This window comes from Tenrec ecaudatus, chromosome 6 (genome assembly GCF_050624435.1).
Source record: "Tenrec ecaudatus isolate mTenEca1 chromosome 6, mTenEca1.hap1, whole genome shotgun sequence".
Lineage (NCBI taxonomy): Eukaryota > Metazoa > Chordata > Mammalia > Afrosoricida > Tenrecidae > Tenrec > Tenrec ecaudatus.
The window spans coordinates 53,839,891-53,864,282 of record NC_134535.1 but is presented as its reverse complement, the minus strand read 5'-3'; the positions used below and the strand labels follow the sequence as shown (position 1 = coordinate 53,864,282).

The following is a 24,392-nucleotide window of genomic DNA, read 5'->3' as shown; positions in this document are numbered from 1 at the left end:
ATTAATGATTTCTTGGGGGTATGGCAGGGAGGTTGGGGACAAACAAGGAACTAATAACAATGAGGATAAGAAAAAAGAAAGTGTTTTGAAAGTAATCATAGTGTCTCATAGTGACGATTATGCAAGTTTTCTAGAGGTGATTTAACTATTGAATTGTATGATATGTGAATTAAATGCCACTAAAACTGTTTTAAAAATAATTTACATAAAATAGTTCCTTCTTAGTAAGAACTAAGTTTTGACACCCTATCTTCTAACTAAAGGCTTAAAAGAAAAGAAAATTAAATGCATTTCCCTTGAATGTCCCAGGAATGCAGAGGACGGTAGCGTGCCCTCCACACAAGAGTACCTATTATCGTAGACAAAGTGATAACTATGCCTTTATATTTTTCTTCATGTACTATCTTGGAGACTTTTCCAAGCCTCCATGTATTAAGTCCACTTTCTGTGTATTTTTTTACTCCATAAGACATTTTCATGTTGGAAAATTAGAGAAATCCTGAACAGCTCGCAGACCTGGTAGCGCAGTGGTTAAGCACTCGGCTGCTAGCCAAGAACTTGTCAGCTTGAAGCCATCAGGCCTCGGTGGAGAAAGACGCGGCACTCGGCTTCTGCAGAGATGGAAGCCTTGGAAATAGCGCGGGCAGTTCCACTCCACCGTGAACCAATCAGAATGGACTCGCGAAAAAAGAAAAATTTGAAATTCATAATTTCACTTCTCAAAGTGAACAACGATTTGGGTACGCGTATTCCCAGTCTCCTGGGCCAATGCACACAGGTGGCTTCATGATATCTCCCCAGGTCACTAATTATTATTCTTCACCCCAGAATGACCGAAAACTTCAGGCCACATCTACACATGGACTTCACATGTCCAGGAATTCTCTACAATTATACATATGTACACAAAAGCATATGTAAGGTGTACATAAGAAGACCACTTTCTCAAAATCTTTTTAAAAGAGCAGCTAAAAAATCCCACGGGGAGGGAAGAGGGGAAATGAGCAGCTGATATCAAAGGCTCAAGTAGAAAGACTACATTTTGAGAATGATGATGGCAACAAATTTACGAATGTGCTTGACACAATGGATGGGTGTATGGATTGTGATAAGAATTGTAAGAGCCCCCAATAAAATGATTTTAAGAAAAAGTCCCAGTAAGTAGTACAACTTTAATGGCCACCTAATATTCCACCATCAATCCAGCTGGCTACTATAAATTACATACAATAAACACTCAAACACCTAAATCTTTTCATCCATTATCAATTATTGCTTTATAAGAAAAATCTTTGCATGGGAATTGCTCAAAGAAGTTTTGCCATTAAAGGAGGGCATTGTTGCATGGTATCAAATTGTGCTTCGGAAAGATGTCATACGTTCCACCAGAACTGTGTCAAAATGGCTGCTTCTTCAAACGAGCATTAGCACCGAATATGATCGCTTTTCAGCTTTTCCAATTACTGGTAAAATCAAAATTATACAAATGTTTGACTTTTTTTTAAGGAAACAGGCTGATGTTATTTGTAAAACATGACTAAGTGTTGGATGTTCTCGGTCACAGCTTTAAGGGAGAATTGTACCCCGACTGTCCTAGCCTTTATTCTCCACAATGACATGATGCTTTTGACTCACAGCATGGTGGCCTCTGACTCACGGTGTTTTAAAATACCAACTGTGCCTAGCCAATCTTATAATGACTTTTATGATTTTGATATTTTTTAATTTGTTTTATTTTTGTTTCCCCTAAGGGGGGTGGCACCATCCCTGGAAGTACTGCAATGCCAAGTCAATGCATGGAGTGGACGCAGCAAGCTCCTATTCCATCTCCCTGCTCCAAAAATCCATTTGCTATATTGTCCTCGGCTGGAGGACGTATCAGATATTAAACTGATAAGAACAGATACTACACTTGATCTTAGCCAAAAGGCCAGAGTTTGATCTTCTTTCACCTTTGTGGAACGGCAGTTTTTCCCCTGGGAATGAGCTTCTAATCAACCAATGTATATGAGTCTACTGCATCTGTACCCTCCACTTCCCACCGCCCCTCAAGACAAGCAAACAAACAAAGTTCCCCCACTGCCATGGAGAGGTCCTGGAGGGCAGAGCAGAGCTGCTCCATCAATCTTTACCGGGAAGAGAGCTTCGTCTTTCTCCTGCAGAGCCATTGGCCCTGTGGTTACCAGCCAACACTTAACCCGCTGCGACATCAGGATGTTTTATTTATTTTCTCACCCCCCCCCCTTATATAAAATAGTGACCCGCACTGCCCTCCTTCACATACACTCTGCCTACTTTGCTTTCTTTTTCTCCATCACACATCATCTGACATGAAACTAAAGCCAAACTCACTGCCATCATGCCGATTCCCCCTCACAGTGACTCTGTGGGACCAAGTAGAACTGTCCTTACAAGAGGAGAAAGAAGAAGCTTTCTTTCTTAAGGAAGGGCTAGTGGGTTTGAACCACTGACCTTTCGGTTAGCAGCCTAACATGTAACTCACCAAACCACCAGTACTCCTGAAGATAGCACACTCACCTGTTATCATCTGGTCCCCTCACTAGAATGTAAGCCCCACAAAGCCAAGGCTTCTGTTCTGTTAACTGCTTTAGTGTGAGCCTGCTGCTTGGACATGGATATGGCTCTTGTTCAGACTGACTGATCATGTGTCTACCTCAAGCATGGAGGCGGACACCGTGGTCTCTCAGTAACAGTGGCTGTGGAGTACATTCCAACTCATGTTTGTGAGAGTAAACCTGTGCTTTATGGGTTGTCAGTAACTAGTTTTCTGGAACTAACCAGATGCAAATAACCAGAATTGTCTCCAGAGGCACCGAGGCATGAATTTGAACTGCGCCTTGTTAGTAGTCAAGTGCTTACCCATTTACACCGACCAAGGATTCCCAAGCACTGCCCTCTTTCTATACGATGGTGTTATACGATCTTCATCTTACAGATAGTTAATTTGACCTAGCAAGACAAGTTCTCACAAATCACTTTGACACAGGCTCATTCTGATGAGACACACACATTGACCAGACTTGCTGCCCAACAAGGCCTTTGACTCAGAGTGCCAGCGCACTAGATGGGCAGGTGGGGAGGGGAGAGACGGGTGCTGCATGACATCCAGGTGATTCTGACGCATATCAACTCTGACTCAGAGAAGTACCCCACAGGATTGCCTAGGCTGGAAGTTTTCTGGGAGCATATTGCCAGCTCTCTTCAGGGTTGCTTGCTGGTGGGTTAGAGCCATCAATGTTTCAGTCAGCAGCCAAAGATTTTAACCATTAGATAAGCAAAGCTTCTTGGCGGTGAGGAGGCACAATCCAATCAAACTCCACTCTAACCAGCTATACTTTATAGCAGCTGTTCTCAGCCTGTGGGTCACGACCCCTTTGGGGGCTGAACAACCCTTTCACAGGGGTCACCTAAGGCCATCAAAAAACCACATATTTCTGATGGTCTTAGGAACCTGTCTCCAGGCAGGTCCACCCATATGCAGATTCGCCTACATCCGAGTACCAGGCATGAAGACTGTTACTCATGCTACACCATGCTTCAAGACAAAATTTCATTTATTTGTAATTAGAAACAAATACTTCAAATATATAATTACATATTATTTTTGTGATTAATCACTATGCTTTGATTATGGTCAATTTGTAACAATGAAAATACATCCTGCATATCGGATATTTACATTACAATTCATAACAGTAGCAAAATTACAGTTATGAAGTAGCAATGAAAATACTTTTATGGCTGGGGGATCACTACAACATGAGGAACTGTATGAAAGGATCGTGGAATGAGGAAGGTTGAGATCCACTGTTTTACAGGCAAGGAAAGAGAGGTGAAAAGGCAGTGTGTTAGTTCAGGTAGACTACAGAAACAAATCCAGAGAGCAATTGCACATTAAGAAAACATCCTAGCTCATTCCAGATCAAGCCCAGATATCTGCTACCACTCTATAAAGTCCTCTTCAGACTCACGCAGCACATGCAATGACGCCAAATGCAGGAAGATCACAGGGCAGTGGGTGGTAAGTCTTGTGGATCCAGTGGCATGGAAGCATCCATCAGTGCTGGCATGGGTTTCCACATGGCTCTTCCAGCTCCAAGGCTCTGGCTGCCATCAGCATAGCTCCACGTGGCTTGTCAACAAGAATATCTCACAAGGGGACGAAGCAGAGAAAGTGTGTGTCCAGCCTCCAGCGAGCTATTTACCTCCATAGCACCTCCATATGAGGTCATCAAGCTGCAACCTGATTGACAGACTCACCTCCAGCCTTTGGCACCAGGTTATGTAACTACCCTAGGCAGTAACTTATCTAATGATTTATACATGGTTAAAACACATGCAGGACTAGAGCCCAGGCTTTCTCACATGTGGCCCTCTTATTCTTGCATACAAATCTATACAAATATTCTCAAAATAATAAAAGTATTATTATTGATACATTTTTAAAGTCAGGCTGATGATAGAAATAGCTCTGTTCATAGATTCGCTTCAGTCACTAGAATGTGGGGCTTCAAGAAGTGCATGGGATGACAGAGGAAGCCTAAAATCCATTTGCAGGGTCCACACATGGACGAAGCTTCTGGTGACTTCCATCCGATTGTGGTGAGGGATGTGAGGAGCCCTGTTAGCAGACGGAGAGCCCTGTAAAGCTGATTATGGCAGGCATAGTTGGTTCAAAATGAAGTGCGTTATCTTTTGATCTCCCTCTTGACCTATTTTAAAGTTGCTTCAGTTTAAAACATATATTAAAGGGAACATACATGTGGACTGAGTCCCCGGGAATACCTCATGGACCGGGGGCACGAATAGCCTAGCTATCAAGCAGAAGGTCGTAGAGAGTGAGTTGCCACGGGTGCAGTTAGGTTAAACTTTAGCACCCTAGCCTGTGATCCTCCTTATGATCCAGTTAAATGTTTTCGTTTTTAACATTTTCTGCCTTCTTTTTCGTTGAGGTTTTTCATCTGATTTACTTTGCTATTGTTGTTATGTTTTTGCTTTCATTTTAATGTTTTCCAGTATGTGAAATCCAGGACAGGTAAAGCTACAGAGACAATAATTAGATTAATGGATTCTTGGGGGTATGACAGAAGAGGTTGGGGGAAACAGGGAGCTAACAAGGATGTGAGACAAGAATGAGGAAAATGTTCTAAAACTATTGTGGTGATGATTGTACAACTCTTCTAGTTGTGACTGAACAATTGAATTGTATGATGTGTGAATTACATATCAGTAAAACTGTTTTGGGGGTGGTGTTTTTTCAGTTCATGGAGAAACTCCACTCTTTGTTCTTGAAGCCCCCTCATACTAAATAGGAAGGAAATGTTTGACTAGAGAAACAGAAATATCTCAGGTCAAAATTAACTAAATAGTTCGTCAGATAAAATGTAAGATTCTGTCTAGTCTAAGACACACCAGCCTAAGCAACCACTGCGATGTATGTGTAATGTGTATGAGTTATGAGAAAAATGACTCCTAAACTTCAGAGTGTTGACCATGAAGAAGTAGACATCTTGGAAGCCACAAGACATTGGCCCAGCTTTTTCATGTGTATGAATGGTCTTCCACAGACTGGCCCACGCTACGGCAGCTCCATGGAAGGACAGCTCAAACACATGACAAGACACACTGCGATGTTAGTGCAGCCCCTGAAGCCGCCAGCCCTCCGGGCTCGGGTTTCTTCCAAGCCCTGGGTGTCTTGTCGCTCCAGGGACAAGAAGTAAGCAGCAGGAGAGAGCATTTGGATGAAGGAGCTGAACGCTGAGAAGACAGCTCTCCGGAGCAGTTCGCTGCCGCAGCAAATACAGGTCAGAGAGCAGCGGGAGAAGAACACTGCGTGCATTTCCTTCAGAGCACCGCCAAAGGAATCAACCGTCCTGGGGACCTGGAGCGGAGACACCAGCGGCAGAGTTCCCAGGGGCCCGGGTGAGGCTCAGGAACCTGCAGGACACGCTCTTTCTGGCTCCGCGGGCTGGTATTTACACAGAGCTGGTGAGGGGCCAGGTGGCTGCCTCGGGCCGTGTTTCTGTGTCATTCTGCACCCACAAAGTGCTCGCAGCTGGAGAAGAAGTCACCGTCAAGACCTGGCCTTCCCTCCCCTGGCACCCTCAACCTTTTCCTCAACGGAAGACAATTGGCCAAAGTCCAGCAGTAAGTATCCCATGAGAACGAACCAAAGAAGCCACAGAGGCAGAGGCAGGGGCAGGCAAGACTGTTACGCTACTAGATGGTGTGATAGTCGTCAATAAGTATGTATCAGATGCCTGTCAGTTCTAGGAGCCCTGGTGTGGTAGTTACTTCCTGGAGTATGATCTCCATGGTCGGCAGAATGAAGTCACCCACAGCACTGACTCGATGGCAGGGAGTGTTGATTGTGCTCTAAGGAGCCTGAGTAGCTGCTCACTTGCAGGTTCATGGTTTGAACCCACCCAGCCACTCCAAGAAAGAAAGAGGCCTGGGGATCTGCTTCATTCTGTAAAGATTTTCTTTTTAAGTTCTCATCAAGTGAATTCCAACTCATAGTGAGCCAATAGGACAGAGCAGATTGCCCCATAGGGTCCCCACAGCTGTATTATTTATGAAAGCAGACTGCTGCATCTTCCTCTCAGGGAGCAGGGAGCAAGCTGAGCACAGTTCTAGCCGGTAACGCACGGGCTGCTGAGAGTTGAAATCGACTTGATAGCAGAAGGCTCAGTTTGGGGCTCAAATTCTAAGTCTCAGGGACACAGCTATAGATAAGACCATGCATACTCTCTGGAAGGCTTGGCTTAGAATAACCCTGAGCTCTGAGCTCTTCACGACTGCCAGTTTGCAAGGGAGACTGTCCACAGTCTGTCCCTTTGTTCAAACTCTCCCTGACTGGCTCACACTCTCCCACCCTCCCACGCCTTCTTTAGGATCCAGTCCTGGGAATGCTGGCTCAGCAGGGCAGCCCACTGAGTAAAGAGGACAGTATTTCATCATAACCTTGGAAAACTGGGAAGTGGCTCACAGGAGAAAAGGGGAAGAGAACAGATAAGGGGGGTGTGATTGAGATGAACAAGAAACAGTGTAGCCTCACAGCTACCAGCCATCCGCTGCATAAGTTGTGCAATTGTCTGCAGAGGATAAACACTGATGCCCATTCAAGTTGGCAGTGGGAGCTGGACACTTGGCATTTACAACAATGCCCGATGCAAACCGAAGGCCTTGCCCCCAGAGTGGAATGCCATAGATTCAGCCTTTAAAGGGCTATTTCTCCAACTAGTCTGGGTCAGCAGTTACACTGAAAAAGAAATATTTCTATTATTTGGCAGATCCCACAGCACCCTGGTCCTCCCCCAGGCATGCAGTTGCTTCCACGAAAGAGGCTTTCAAAAAATCCTGTGCTCCTGTGGTCTTGAAGCAAACAGAATGAGAAGACTTCAAAGAACAATCCTATTTCCAGAAATGATTAAAACAAACACTTCCCCTGAAGTCCCTGGTGCTCAGGGGGGGCTGCCGGAGGGCAGGGCGGAGGCAAGGGTAGGTCCGAATGCACAGGCCAGGTGTCCTGGAGCAATTCCAGCCCTGCAAATAACCTTTCCACACACGCCAGGCACTCACAGGGTTTCGCCTGGAATGAGCGAAACTTTCCAGCCCACTAGTGTATCATAGACACGATGGAAGTCCACAGCTGCCAGTCACTCACGGGTGCGCCGACTTTGAAAAGTCACAAAAGCTGGAGCAAAGTCGCAACCCTTTGTGTCTGCTCAGATCACCCTTCTCCTCGTCCCTTCCCACAGAAAATATGGGATGTGCAAGTCACCGTAAATGCCATCTCCCAGGAGGCCTCCTGGACCGGCCTGTGTAACAAAGCCAATGGAGCACCTGGTCAAGATGAAGTGTTTATCAATGAGTTCCAGACGATACACTTGCTCAGGGTTGCAGTCCTTCACCTGTACTCCAAAGCAACGCCGCTTCATTTCTCAGAATCCCTGCAAATACCTTTCAGCCTGCTTATGCAAACCCCACTGCACGTCCCCCAAACCCTGCAGACTACAGGAGATCGTCCTCCTGCATCCATCACAAGCACTTCGACTCAAACAGATAGTTCTCCAGATTCTTGCTATCAGCATAGTAGACGTGGTTGGAAGTGCTTGGATTTCAGCACAGGTCCATTGGGAACTCTCCCTACATTCAGATGCAAGCATCATTTAGATATATCATATCAGTCAAAAGATACCAAGAGCCTATAAAATCTGGGTGCAGATGACATCCTCATATTGACTGAATTATGTCATATGCCTATTCATTAAAACTGTCTGTCTATTCATTTAAGGAGTACGGAGAAAATTAGTTAAACGTTATGGGCATGTGTGATTTAACCTAAGGGTCTTTGGTAGCTTAGTATGCTCTCTCCCTTTTCTGGAGAGTTTCTGTATTCCCTATCCTACTTTCCAATATCAAACCACTTCTAGTTCTCACTCTCCCAAAAGCTATAATTCTGCAATGCCATTTTCTCTGATAGCACAACATTCTGAAATAATTTAAACTACAGGTCCAATTGGTTAATAGCTCAATATACTGTATTTCCAACAGTCTAAGCTACTGTTGGAATTGACTCAATGGGAAAGATCTTGTTTTGTTTTATTTTGCATCTGTTTGTTTGTATGTTTGTTTAAGCTAGTATCAGGAGTCACTGGGTGGCATAAATAGTTAAACGCTCAGCTATGATCCAAAAGGCTGGTGGTTTCAACCCACCGGGAGATGCCACAAAACACAGACTTGGAAATCTGTTCCCAAAATTCTATTAAGGAATTCTACTCTGCACACATGGAGTCACCATGAATCATACTCAGGTCAGAGGAAACTAACAAGATACCATCTTTGACTAGTGTGCACGTGTCAAAGAAAGGCAGTAGAGGCACCAGAGGTCCCACCACCCGGAGACCGTGAGACAAAGCCGAGCAGCAGCACCAAGGTCACGTGGCACAGCACTGGGATGCTTGGCCCACAAAGCCAGGCAGAGGCCAAGGGATCGGAGAGAGAGGTGGAACTCCAGAGAGAGACGACTGCTAGCTGTGAGCACAAGCTCTATCCTTAATGCTTTCTGATCATGACTTGTTGTCACCTGTTAACTTAGCTAATAAGACCCCATCGTCGTGAATATCGTCTGAGTTCTATATCGCCATTGCAACAGATTGTCAACCCCAGCAGAGAAATAGAGTGTCAAGGGAAAAACAGTTCATGTCAGAAAAACAGGAAACAAGGGAGGGTGGAGGCATGTGTGAGCCGGGACTTGTGGCACCTGGCCTCGGGCTGGTGTGGCGTTGGACTCTCTTCCTCCCTGCTGAAGCTGGAGAAGTTCTGACGTGGCCCTCCACACCTTTTCTCCAGTCCTCCCGTGCAAATACAGAAGTGTTTCTGAGTCTTCTGGTAAAAATCAGGATCAACTGTGCTGACAACACAGAAGCCAAAGATCAGTGTAATCTCTGTGAAGGGATCAGGGGAGACCAGATGGGAGGCTGCGGCTGGTGTGGGTGACAGGATGATGGCCATCATCAAAAAGGGGCATTCGGAGCTCAGCAAGCAGCTACCCCAGCAACATGGCAATGAGTGTCAGCCCAGAGAAAAGATGGCGTGTCCCTGTATTTGAAAGATAATACAGGCCAGAGGGAAGGTTCTGCCATCACCGGGCGGACTGCTAAGAAGCCTGGAGACTAGTGGCCTGGCATTACACCTCATGCTGGCAGCATCCCACGAGTGTCCAGTGTATTTGTAAAAACGAAAGTACAGGCTCAGGTAGAAAGCAAATGTTTTGAGAAGGATGAGGGCAACACATGTACAAATGTGCTTGACACAATGGATGGAAGGATGGATTGTGATAAGAGTTGTACGAGCCCCCAGTAAAATGATCAAATAAATAAAGTACATCCCGTTAAAAATGATTTGTTCCCAGCGTTTGCCTACCTTTTCATTTCTACACGCCACCCTTGAAATCACCTAAACCTGACTTTCTTTGTCAAACGAAACTCCTTCAATGCCAAAAAAACTTAAGGAAAATTTGCTATAAACCTGATGTAACTTTGTTTGGGAACTCACTTGCTTATACCAATTTCAAAAGTGTAGAAGAAGCTTTAAATATCAATATTTGAATGTGGGAGTGAAAAGACCAATGGATTTTCTTCTACGAAAATTATAGCTTCCATCTGAGAACAAATAAAGCTACAGGGGAACTTCAAAAAGGTCACAGAAAAACTCCATTATCTTGAAATCCCATGCTTTCACGAGCTTTTTGAAGCCTTGTAATTGTAGTAAAGGCAATGAAGAACTCCCCGAGGATAGAACTTCAGGAACTCGGGTTGGATGTGAGAAAGACGGGGCAAGGAGGCTTCTGCACACCCTTGAGGATGCTGTTTGCTAGCCAGCGTCCGGAGTGAGAACACTGCTGCGGGTTTCTGACTGGGAAGTAATAAGCACAGATAGTAACAAGCCAGATGATCAGTAGGGCTATGATTAATTCTCGGTTACCCATAGTGAGCGGGGCCAGGAAACACCTGACTAGTCAGCGACCCTAAGAAATCACCTTCTAGAACACAAGAACCAGAAGTCGAGGAAAAACGAAAGCAACACCCTCCTTTTTGACTGTGAGCGACAAATGTGGAGTAGGGTCAGGTGTGTCTGCTCACTGCTGGGAAGCATCACTTATTTAAAAGGTATCCCTTCATGCTCTCAACACCCAATTCCTGGAGCCACTCGGACGAGCAAGGCCACAGTCAAACAGGAGGCCTAGCAATACAGGCCGTCTCCCTCCCAAAGGTCTGCTGCTTTCTTCCGCTGAAGAAAACGTGCTGAGGAGACCACTGTATCTCCTGTTTCCACTTCCTTGCGAACCTCTGTCGGGAACGGTAAGGTCGGGAGGCCTGGGAATAAGAGACTGGAATCCCAGGAGCGTGTCGGAGGGGGCTTCCTGGCAGAGTGTGTTCTCAGGTGTCCACACTTGAAGTTGAATTCTTCCCATAATGAGATGCCAGTTTATCTTTCCTATCCGTCCACGTGAGAAAAAGAGTTTGACTAGCAGATAACACGCACCAAGGGCCCAGGCTCAGCTCACAGGGAGGGGGTCCTGTGGCTTGTCGGCAGCTTGTGGAGCATCCCGCTCTTTCCTCTTGCACTTTTTTTGGATCCTATCTGCTCCAGTTAACTCAAGGGAAAGAGAAAGGGAAAGACACAGGCATCGAGATTTTAAATCATTTTCCAAATACAACATTGGTAGATGGTCATAAGCATCTGCCAGCTTTTAAGACTGGGGAACCATCTTCTACTCTGAGAGAGCTAAGTGGGCACGTTCTTGGGGAGAATCTATCAATATGTATTTTATCTTATAAATCAATATAAAAATGGATTTTATCAACTGACTTGTCTGAAGACTGGCTCTTACACGTCAGGAGGAAGTGCGGCAGGCTGTGCTTGCAGACAGGACGTGCTGTTCCCTAAGAAAGGCAAAAACCAGCTTTAGGTGCGAAATTACAGCTGTTTCACTGTTGTTTTTTCATTTCATTTTTCCTAAGAGTTGTTGTTAGAAGCCTTCCAGTCGCCCCATGAAGAAAGGCCTGGCAAACTGCTTCTGTAACTGTTACAGCCAAGGAGATCCCATGCAGCCGGCCTGCTCGGTCGTACACGAAGCAGCTGTAACCCCTATGAAAGTCTATGACAGTGACATGTGCAGACGCTAACTGCAGTTCAAGTCCATCTCCTGGCTCTGCAAGAGACTAGACCTAGGGGTGGGCTTCTGTATCAATGACAACCTAAGAAGCCCTCTGGGCGGTTCTCCTGCATCACGTGAGGTAGCTTTGGGTCCAAATGGTACCTAGCAAGAACAGCATAAACCAAATGGCTTCTTTGCGCCTCCCCGTGGTTGCCCAAGAGAGACGTCCCACGGTGCACTGTGCAGAGGCCTCTGCGGCATGTCCCACCATTCCAGAGCCAGCTTCTTGTCCTCAGCAGGCACCACAGGGGACAGGCGTCCAAGCAGAGCCAGGCACACGTTTCTGTCACCCAACTCCTCAGGGGCGACGAACAGAGCCCGCATGCATTTCCTATGACACAACCCCACTCTAAGGTCCAGAAGCTCCGGAGAGACCCATTCAGATAAGCCACTGACAGGGCGAGCTTGCCAGCTGTGCCCTGCAGGCAAGCCAGCAGAGCGGCTGCCAGAGAACACGAAGATGGCACTAGGAGGCTTGCTATTCGGCTTTTGATTTGGGGTTTTGTCTTTTTCCGGCCTCGGGCCTCAATTGTGCTGCAACTGAGCACCCTGGTCTCCACCAAACCTTGTGGGAGCCTGGGCTCCTTGGGGTTGCAAGAGCCTCGCCCATCTCTGTAGATAGCCATTTTATTATCATCCGATACCTTGCCACTACAGGACCAAAGTATATTTTTAATAACTGACCTCTTTCTACAAAGAGGTCCACAAAGAATCCATTGGACCTGCAGAGAGCTGATTGTATGCGTGTCTGTACAGCTTGTGCCAAGATCTTTAAGCTCACTGACAATCTGCATGGAAATTGTCGAGTGAGAACCCAACTTACTTTGTAAATGTTCACCCAAAATTCAAAAAAAAAATGTTAAGAGCATATACTACTTACTTTAGCTTTTTTATCTATTAAGACAGGTAAAATAACTTCTCTGTAAATAATAGCTTAGTGTTTAACCAAATAATTACAGATTTTATAAAGGTAGCTTATGCTACTTTAAATTCAGCCCCTCCTCAAAAAAAAAAAAAAAAACATCAGTAGCTTTCAATTCTTTTGCTCCACTGTAAGACCTGCACTTCACATTCCCTTTCATGCTCGCCCGTGGAATTGAAACTGGTACATAGGACTTGCTTGGCTCACCCTAACTATTGTTTAATCTGTTACTTTTTTTCCTTTTAAAAATTGCTATTGCTTCCCTTTCACGCTCGCCCGTGGAATTGAAACTGGTACATAGGACTTGCTTGGCGCACCCTAACTATTGTTTAATCTGTTACTTTTTTTCCTTTTAAAAATTGCTATTGCTATATGTGTTAGTCCGGGTAGACTAGAAAAACAAATTCATAGATACTTATATGTGTATAGGAAAGAGTTTTATATAAAGGGTAATTGTACATTAAGAAAGCATACCCATATGTCTGATTCCATATGTCTGATACCAATCTATAAAGGTCTCTTCAAACTCACGAAACACATGCAGTGACACCGAATGTAGGCCAGTGGGTGGGAAGTCTTGTGGATCCAGTGGTGGCAGAAGCATCTCAGCTCTGGCAGGGATTTCCATGTAATTCCTTCAGCTCCGAAACTCTGACTGCCTCAGGGTAGCTTCATGTGGCTTCTCCTCAGAAATGCCTCAGAGGGAGTGAGCAGAAGAGAAAGTGTCTCCTACCTCCAAGGAAGAAATCCAGGAATTCCCAGAATTCTCAGGAGAAGGCCATGCCCACACAGAGGCCTCGTTGGCCATGACTTGCTTGACAGACTAGAATCCACCCCTTGACTCTTAATTCTCTCAAGTCCCAAATTGACACCAGATTATGTACGTAACTACCACACTATACTTCAAAACTTACTATATTGAGTGGCTGACCCACTAATGGGTTAACACAGTTTTGCCTGGTTTTTTATAATCCTGCTTTGCATTATATCCAGAAAAAAAAACTTAAAAGCCCCCCACCATATTTTTTTCTCTAATAACTACGCCCTCTCACTAAAAGTTCAAGCAGCCACACATTATCATAAATGAAGTGTTGGTTTCTCACTCTCTCACGGTCATCGCGTCAATGCTGACTCACAGCACCCCCCTGAGGGTTTTCAAGACTGTAACTGCTTAGTGGAGTAGAAAGCCCAGTCTTCCTCTGGTGGACCGGCTGGTAGTTTCAAACTGCTGACCAAGGGGATCGCAGCCCTGCACATTACCATTGCACCACAGGGGCGCCATGTTAGGTGATAGAAAAGTAGAAAGGAGCGAGGAGGCTTTTCTTAAATAGTTTAAATCAGAAAGTACCAAATGAACAATTTTAGGATTCATGAAATGACTCCCAAACTCGCCACATTTCCTCACAATTCCTCATTCCCAAAACAGGTGCTAGCAGCCTTCATTGAGCTTCTTGCATGAACCAGGCACTCTGAGAAGCCTGGAGAGCTGAAGAGGCACTTTGCTGGCTGCATACAGGCACCTCTGGGAATCACAGGCTGGGGCCCAAGGAATGGCCTAGACCCAGGCCACCCCTCCTCCCCCACTTCCAGGAGAGGTGATGGCCGGAGCCCGAGGGCCAAGCTCTCCCATGGGCAACTCGGGAGATTTCTCCCAGACTCCCCATTTCACTGAAGAACACAGCATCCCCAAAGACGAGGACCAGCCTGGAGCATTCCTAAATGTTTCTGGCTAAGCCCTGTTTCCTGTTCTTTAAAACAAGTGATAAAAAGCAGAACAATGAAGGCAAACCCTATATATTCAAGAGTCAACATCTTATTATCGCTGAACTGTGCTATATTGTCCCTCCTGGCAGGGAGAGAGTTATGTAAAGGACATTTCCCAGTGCTCCCAGCCTCCCTTTCCTGTGGTAGGGAAGAAAGAAGAGTGGGAGGGAGGGAGGGAGGGAAGGAGGAGGGAAAGAATAGAAAGAGGAAGTAATGGAGTGAAAGAGGAAGAAAAAGAGTCAAGGGAAGAGCAGATACGGGAGGGGGAATACTAAAGCTAGGATCTAGTTACAACTCAGTTCAGAGAAAGCCAGAACATTGCTCCTTATCCGGTTACAAGGAGTCTCTCAAGGCCAAGAGGAACTAAAAATATTTGCAAAAGAAAAGAGTGGCAGAAATGTAATTGAGCTTAACATCTTTAACTGCATGAAGACCACCCAACTATTACCAGTTTATCTACAGTAGGCCCTACTGATTCCTCACTTTTTAAGTCACTTTCATGGGCCATCCAACCCATTGACTCAATCACTCTAAAAATCCAGTGTCCACAGCTAACAATGGAGTTCATCATTTCTTTTCCAAAATGACTCTACTACTCAGTGGGTGTTGGGGCTGGGGGGTGGGGGTCAGTAGGCAGCTGGGAAAACAGTAATTTATCCAGGGTGACAGGAAACAACAACACGTATTTTCTAGAGGATTCCATGTAAAGTGAACTCAATCACTCTCCATTTAATGCAAAGCCCTCCCTGTCTTCCCTTAAGGATGTCTTGACACCCTCACTTCAGCTGATTGCCAGCTGTTTCTGCTGCCAGCTTCCTGTTAGCGGAGATGGGAGTTTACCACCAGGCAAGCAATGTTTTCAAACCAATCATGAGGAAAGCACTTAGCTTGAAATGAGTTTAAGGTAAGTGCCGGACTCACACCCCATGGTTATAGGTTATCTGCAGGGCCAGTTTATTCAGTTTTCTCACCGCAGGAGTGAGTGATTACATGAGGTCACCTTGGGGATGCCCTGACTTGGGCAAATGAAGTGACAGCACATGTAGGTTAAAACCAGCTGTCATCAAAAAGACTCTGACTCTGGTAACCTTTTCGCTGCCAGCGAGTTGATTCTGTCTCATGGAGACCCTCTAGGACAGACAGAATAAAACTGGCCCTGCAGGTTTCTAGTCTGCAACTTTTTATGAGAATAGAAAGCCTTGTCTTTCTCCCAAAGAGCAGTTAGTGGTTTTGAACTACTGACCTTGAGGTTAGTGTCTTTCAACAAAATATAGGCTACGCCACCAAGGCTCCTTATATGCAAGGCAATCAAAATAAAGTCCTGTGCTCCGTGGAGTTTTTAATAGCTAGTTATTTGGAAGTAAATCTCTTCAGGCCTTTCTGCCAAGGTATTTCTGAATTAATTCAAACCTCCACCCTTTCTGTTAGCAGCCTAGCACATGAATCCTTCATATTCCCCAGGGACCCCATCTATAGGCTAGAAGTTCACTACAAACGTATCGAAATAAAGTCACATAACCCTTCCCAAAAGGAGTATTCTTCTTGGTGAGAATTAGTGTGCTGATCAGCAAAATGTTCACATTCTTTCTAGGTTCCCACCAAAGCAGGCTACCACAAATGTGTCATTTGTCTCCCCAGGACCCTCCAGAGTGAGGTTCAGTCTGGGAATGATTGTGTCAGCAATGTGCTGTGAACAGTCAGAAAACCCCTCTGACTGTGTGTATCGCCGCCAACACGCAGGCGCACACACGCAAAATCTCCTTTCAAAAGCACTGATTCTTGGTCTGGTGATCTCCAAAGCCATTTTCCTGTTATAATATTCATTATAGGAATCATTTTGTTCCCTGATAAATATGCTTGAATTAAAAATCTCCAAATTGCCAGAAATTGAAGTTGATTCACATAGAGGCTCACAATTTGTCTGCTGATATCATTGACTATTTAAAAAAAAACACAAATAACACTTTCATTTGGGGGGGGGGTGTCTAATTAATCTTTCATTTTCCCTCTTCCCTTACCCCAGGGAATTTTCCATAAGTGTGAGCTAATTTTTTACAGCAACATGTGAATAAAAATATTAGCATAGCACACGGATAAAAATTCTATTAGTGCAGCGATTCTCCACCTGTGGGTCATGACCCCTTTGGGGGTCAAATGACCCTTTTGCCAGAGTCACCCCATTCATAACAGTAGCAAAATGACAGTTATGAAGTATCAACGAAAATAATGTTATGGTTGGGGGTCACTACAACATGAGGAACTGTATTAAAGGGTTGCAATATTAGGAAGGTTGAGAACCACTGTCTTAGTGGGAAATGATGGTTGACCCAAACAATGTAGAACAGCACACACTTTGCACTAAAATATGGCATTCGTTCCTTAACATTAGCAGTCAACAAAATTTCTTAAACATCTGCTACATGACAGATGCTAAGTGAACCTCACAGAGAGGGCCACTGATTTTAAAACCAGCAACTCTACGAATGAGGGGGAGCTGGTGGGAAAGTAAAGGAAAAGAGAAGAGGGGATGTCAGCAATCTCCCTGGAGCACAAAAAGGACTCTGGCTCTCGATGAGCAATGGGAGCCTAGTGCTCAAAGGGAACTAGAAAGCGTGCTTATTTTTGCAGCCAATGAAATTCACAAATCACAAATCAAGATACAAACTGCCCTGATCTTGAAGGGTTTGACTAATCTGTTTCTTCCTTTCTAACCCAACCCCTCGATCCTTGAGAAAGCCAGGGAGTAAAGAAATAAGACCCAAGCTCTTTCAGAAAGTCTGATCAGCTGAAAAACCACAAAAGCTTACAGTCAAAAGAAGAAACGTCCTTCAGTCACAGAGACCGTCAGTAGGAAGTGCTCTCAGTGCTACCTCCCCTCCCCTCCCCTCCCCTCTTAACCCTTCCTGACTCCCACACACGTGCATGTAAGTCGAGTTCTACAAGATCCTTCTTCGACTCGGAGGCTGGTGTGCAAGAGAGGCTCGTGTCCTGAGGTTCCTTTGAGAACCTTGATAAACCTAACTTAGGCAATGACCTCAAGATGGGAACTCATTGTGTAGCAGCTCCAGGAAAAACAAACACCAAGTACCCAAGGAACCATCGAAAGCTCGTCTTAGAAGCTTCACTTCCTTCTTCCGCCCACAAAGTCTCAGCCTTGCAGGAGTCCCGGAATCATTTCTGATACCAACTGAAGAAGTGACATGAGAGCCACCTCTGACCCTCTTGGGCTACAGAGTGGAGGAGGAGAATTCGATTCCTGTGGCGAGGGGCTAGACATGCCTGCACCCTCCAACTCCTTTACCTTATGCCATTCCCTCCCTTCCCACGGCATCTACAAGCCATGACAATGGCCACACCGAGATAACAGACAATACTTATAATCTTCCTATCTTAAAACCACATGATTTGGGGATTTGTAATGTAACAAAAACCGTCGATCCAATTGACACACCAAATGTGGATTTTCGATACTGAGGTGTCTTCTAAAGGACTGCTGGTGCTCAACCAACATTAACTGTGCGCTACAGCTAATTCTAGGATGCTCTACTTCCAAGTCTGGCTCTAATCATCGATCTTGACTTGGGGAGTAAATACTTTCCAGTCAGTTCTGGGCAATCAGAGTCTATTGTGTGGTTTTTAATCAGAGTCTTAAGCTCTGGCTCACGTCCCTGTTTTTACAAGGCAGTAAGGTTCTTCCCTACTGGCTGCAAACTTCTATAAGAAATTTTCCTTTTATCCATGCTTATCTCCCCCTAAATGCTTGCTTGCTTTCTTCCTTTCTGCCCCCCACCCCCGACCTCCTTATAATTTCCCCTGCAGTTGCATATCTCATACACAGCATTAAGCTGTTGCTTAATAGGAGCTGTTGCTCCTATTCCCAGGAGACATTCTCCTCTGGGAGTCTTTCATGAGCCTTTCGCTTAAGCTCAAGACGCTGCATTCCCTGAGCAGTCACCTCTGCACAGTCTACCTACACTACACACACACACACACACACTTTCCCCTGCCTTTATACTTTTAGAAGTATAAATTTCAGGACACTTGCTTTCAACATCACTGAACCCTTTCCAATAAACTCACATAATCAGATTGGCAGCATGGCGGATAAATCTGCTCCACAGACCTGTTCTGTCTGCCACACCGAGTGCATTAGCTTTCATGCAGATATCAAAATGTCTACTCTGAGCATTCTGAGCTCTACGGTCCCCATAGCAATCAGCTAGAACTGCGTGCAGATGAGCTCGTGCCCCTGGTGTTCACCTCAGGAACGTGTGCCCCATGTGACTGCCCTTGAGCTGCCGCCTTCCCATCACCCAAAACCCAAAACCCAAACCCACTGCCAGTGAGCCAGTGCTGACTCACACTGATCCCCGAGTGGGTTTCTGAGACTGTGACTCTTGATGGGAGTAGAGAGCCCAGTCTTTCGCCTGAGGAGGTGCTGGTGGCTTTGAACTGTACACCATTCAGACCACAGCCCAATAGTACATCATCCGGGCACCTTCCCCCATAACCAGGCTCCTTAATATCTTGTCTGGTTCCTGAGACCATTTAAAGTTGACACTCCAGGTGTATATGGTCAAAGGACTTCTAATTTATCATGGAATATTATACGCAGCCTAGGCAGAGCAAGACTGGTTTTGTGGAGGAATCTCATCAGAAATACTTTATGGAACTTGGAACCCACAATTTTCAGACCTTTTACTATTTCAATAATCCTCACCAGCAAACCAAGTCTTCACCTGGAATGTGAGTTTATTGAGTTGGAAGAGACACCTCTCCTTTTGCATACATAGAAGTTAGCAACAGGAAATTACAGCAAAGGGAAGAGAAAGAAAACATTTATAGAAGATGAGGAGGCATTTCTTTATTAATGGTCCCAGAATGAAAGTTAGTTCATCACACTTTCCAAAAAGGACATGAAAATATGTTACAAAGCCCACTCAAATTATGGCCTCTGCCCTGTTGTTTTAGCACACAAAAAGTAAATCTGAATATATCTGGACAAATTGATTTCCCTTTGCCTTTTCCTAAATGTATTTTTAAATGAGTTGCCATGTGTTTCTACTCCTTTCTCATGAACCTATAAAAGCAATTGCTAATGGATTGGACACCATTCTACATCGAGTTTCATAGACATTTAGTTTTTTCTCAGCATAATATGCTAAGCTGCCAAGCAGCGGGGATGGCATGCCAGGAGACGAAGCTGTTTCTCTCACTCTGGCCCTCAGAGCCTCTTGACACCTTCCCAACACTAAGAAATAACTTCCAAATATATATGGGCATGGAGGAGAAAGAAACACTTGGGAAAACTTTTTTAAGAACACAAGTAAAAGGTCATTGTGGAAAGTCAACCGGAGGCCAATGCTAGTGCCTGTTGAGTTGATTCTGATTCTAGGCAACTCCGTGTTTGTCAGAGTGGAACTTACTTCATAGGACGTTTAAAGGCTGAGTTTCAGAAGCAGATCATCCGGCTGAGTGTACTTGAACTTCCAACCCCTTGGCTAATTAGCAGCGGGTGTGTTAACTGTTTATACATCCAAGGCTTTCACACTAGTAAGTCCAATATATTAACCATTAAAACCATTTAAAAATAAGTCAGCATCTAATTATAATCTTCATTTATTCCAACTTCTCCTCCATGGGAAAAGATAATCAGAAAATGAACAGATTAAAATATAGAGTCCCAGGCACAATCCTGGCATAAGCTTTAAAAGCATTATTTGATATGCCAAGCTACTAAAAATAACAAAGCAAAACATATACTATATTACATGATAAGCAACAACTTGATCACTGTATACCTATTAGACATCATTCCAAAGAACTATAACTGAAAACTTCAACAGTTAGCAGAATTGCTTATCACTAAACTCTCTGCATAGCTGCCTTACATTCTTAAATCCATTAACTAGCTAGTCCTAGTCTCAATTTGCCTAGCAAACAATTCTGCTCATTGGTTAATAATGGTTTCACAGTATCTTAATATGTATATACTCATATACATTAATTCACTTGAAAAGTAATCAGCGAGCACCTCCAGTAGAGGTCTAAAAGGCCCCATCCTGGGCTTCCCACCAGTGTCTATGATGTAGCCATCCCATACTTTCCATGTTAGCCAACTCTTTTCCTTTGCATCTGACGGAAAGTATTGCTTATGCTAATGCCAATGCTTGAGATTCTTGTAGTGGAAGCAAAGCCATTGCTGAAACACGTCCCTGTGACTGAAACTTAAGTCATCAAGCCGCTGGGCCTCCCAGGGGATACTAATTGTCTTACTGTGACTCTTCCTTTGGATCTCATAAAACGCTGCCTGACACTACACACCTCTAACTATTGCTTTACACTCAGGTAACGATGTTGCCTCATTATTGGCTTGGTAGATGGCAGTTTAGAGAGCACTATTTAAAGGAGAATGAAACGGATAAGTGAACTCACGGAGCTATCAAGCAGTCAAAATGAGCAACGGAAGCTGAACCGTATCAGAAGTTTTTAACGAAGGTCTCCTACAGAAACCCTACTGAATGCTTGCTTCACGTGGTCTTATGAATAAGGATTCAGTGGCAAACAAGAAGAGTATCTGATTCTTGTTGTCGTAGATCGTGTTGTTTTGTCGAGTGCCGTTGAATTCATTCCAGCTGATGGTGACCCTCTGGAAAACCTAAGGAAGGGGGCCCGGTCCTGCGCCACCCCCACAATTGCTGTGCGGGAGCCCATGGCAGGATCCACTGTGTCAACCCAGCTCCTGAAGGGCCTTCTTCTTTTCCACAGACCGGCCTTGACAAGCATGGTGGCCTTCCCGGGGGCTGTGTCTCATACTGACATGTCCACGCAGCAGTATGTTAGCCACCACAGTAGGACACACTGACAGACATGGACGGGTCTGATTATTAAGCAATTGCCTTCATGGAAATCAGTCAAATGAAACTCTCAGGAATATGAGAATCAATTGTGGTTTTGTTTTATTTTGTTATGTATTTTTTATCTTAGGGAATGGATACAGTACCAATGTGGGTAGATTTCACGGTGAAATGATGCTAGGATTAATTAGTTCTATGCCTGAACTCAAGTTAATGGATGAAGGGATGAGATAAAGGAGGAGATGACAAAGCCACAGGTAAAGATGACAGAATTCAGTTCAGAGCTGTGCAATGTATCATAAGCATTCTACAGTGCAAATAATCAAGAGAGAGAGCAAACATTAACAAATTACTGAAAGCAGCAAATTTAAAATACAGCAAATTACCTCAGCTCCTGCTGTAGCAAAGTGTTTGCTAAAAGCTAGGCTTTGGGACACAACATTAGGGAACTCTGCAGCACTACAGACAGAATTCACTAAAATATGTTGGCTTCGGATGTAACAAAAGCAACCTTCTCTTTTAAGGAACTGATATTAGGGGGGCTTGATGATCTTCTAGGAAATGAACGTGAGATAATGTTTTCAAAATAGCCTCATGATAATGTCAATGAGTAATTCCAGTTCTTATCACCATTTTATGTGATTCATGAGCAGTACTGATATTGAGGCAAAGAAAGGTGTCAGAAAGTTTTTTTTTTTAAAAAAAGGAACCTTCCTCCCTCTACAGAACACAGTTGGGAAACAACTACTGCTGATAGATAAAAAGCTGACACCAGTCAATAGTGGGAGGGGAATGCCAGAAACCACGTTTCATTATTTCTCAACAAACACTGGGCCAAAGATCCTGGCCTGGTGTCTATCAATATACATAGGCTCAATCTCAGCACAGGAAGGAAAGTTATAGAAAATAGGATCCTAGGTCATTAAGGATGGAAGAGGCTTTACCCAAAATTACAAGATACCCAAAGAGATTAAGTAACTTTCCTCAATTGCACAGCACATGAATTACAGAGTCCCAACTTCAGAACTAGATCTCTCTTCTCTGTTTCTTGCTTCTATTTGTCTTCTTTTAAAAAAACAAACCTCTTCTTTAAAAAACAAAGCAAAGAAAAAAATCTCTCAAAAATACAGAACAGAATTTCTAACTCTCCTAGATCCCAGATTTTCTGAAGCCATGGAGGCTGGATGAATTCCTGAAACTATCGCTCCGAGGTCATCTTTAAACCTTTAAATCTTAAACCAAAAATTATCCCCCATAGACTTCTTAAAACAAAACAACAGCTTAGCTAATAAGCAATGTCTTTCTTAAGCAGTGTGCTCGTTCAGACCCATCTGTAGGGTCGCTCACCATGGGGCCATGGACCCACGGCAGTGAGTGATACGGGATCAACCTGGCCACAGTAACTTGCAAGATGCCCTAGGCCCTGGAGGACAGTGAGTTTGGTTTTTTATGCCGAAAGAACAAGACTAAAGGAGGGTGAGGATGGTTGGCCAACTCACGGAACATCATCACTGTCGCCACATGATACCTGCTGAAATTGTCGACTTGGTGTGCATTCTGCTGGGTATAGTCTCAGCAGCAACAGCAGAAGTAAAATGGATAGCTTTAGATCAGGGAAGAAGCCTTGCTGAAGCTTTGTTGCAAATTGATTTTAAAGTATATGCACGTCTCACCTGTCCATGGAACCTTTCCACCCCGTCTATTGCACATCTCACTTTCTCACCTGCTTCTCTTCTCTTTGCCCCAAGCCAGACTTAGGAGGTTCTTTTTGAGAAAATCCCAGAAAAACTTATTCATACCAGTGTCACAGCATTTCTTACTTTGTGAGTTTAACCATCTGGTAACTTTCCTATTTCGGAATCACACCTAGGACACTGTGATTCTTGGAGACAATGATTCTGTCTCCTTAATACTTGTACGTGTCATTATTCCCAGATTGGTAGTCCTTAGCAAAGATCAATAATTAGTTATTAAATAGACAAATATCACTGAAATTGTGTCTCTAAACATTAGGACGCAGCAGACATCCCAAATAATGTGATGTTACAGGATAATATATCCACTCTATATAAATACTTTTCAAATTGCAAAAGATACGTGATCCATCCAGTGCTCTACAATCCACTTCTGTAATTGGAAAGGACAAAAAAAAAACAACTAAAAATTGGCTATGAGAGGGCCGGCTGACTTCACACAGATGCATATTAAATTATGCCTGTGGTTTTACTCAGCCTGCGCTCCCCCTTCCTTCCACCAGACCCTCTGCCACAAGCCCCTCCAGCCGTGGTTCAGGTCAGACATCATCCATCCTTCAGTGTTTGCTCTGACCTCCTCAGTACCTTCGGGCCCTTTATCATGCCCTCCCCGGAAATCTCAGCATTGTGTCTGTCCCTCTCTTACACTGTTTATCTCTTGATTGATGATGTCCTACTAATTTAAGTTTTTGTTTTATTGCTTCTATTTCACTAAGCAACTGGAACACATTTTCTTTATATCTTGAAACCACCTAGCACAGTGTCTTAACTACATTAGGTCCTTGGTAATTTTTTGAATTGCTAAAGCATGAGGTTTAGAATCTGTACTAAGAGACCAAAAGACTCAAAACGAATCTCATCACTATTGAGTCGAATCCTGACACCAAGTGACAGCAAGCTACAAAGAGGCACATCTGCTCCTATAAAATGAAGAGCAGATCCAGTCCAGGTGAGTCATTTCCTGACTGAGGAGTCAGGTGTGTGAGTTCTAGCCAGGAGCTCAATTTATCTGGGATAGATCAACAGGTGAAGGAGAACAGAGTGAAAGAGTACAGTCAGTGTATCATGAAGGGCTTTTTCCAGGCAAACAACTAAGAAACGTGCCTAATTTAGATTCTGTGGGCAATGAAGGCTCAGTAATAAGAGTCTCATCTTCCTTTCTTTCGCCCAATGTCTATCTATGTAAGATAGGCAGGATGAACAATCCCAAGGTAAACCCGGGACCACCGGTTCAGGGGGGACATGGGAGAAGAGGGGACAAGAGGGGGTAGGAAGCCAACAAACTCAGAGAAAAGGGAACAACAAGAGATCTAAAATTAATGGTGAGAAAGGTGTAGAATGTCTGGTTG

At 44.3% G+C, this 24,392-nt stretch overlaps 1 non-coding gene across 1 annotated transcript; it reads right to left on the bottom strand.

Annotated features, from left to right (window-relative positions):
- Nucleotides 1-1,751: 1,751 nt before the first annotated feature.
- Nucleotides 1,752-1,942, bottom strand: LOC142451966 (U2 spliceosomal RNA). Its single transcript, XR_012785059.1, has one exon. It is a non-coding gene; the product is annotated as a U2 spliceosomal RNA (small nuclear RNA).
- Between the last annotated feature and the right edge of the window lie 22,450 nt (nucleotides 1,943-24,392).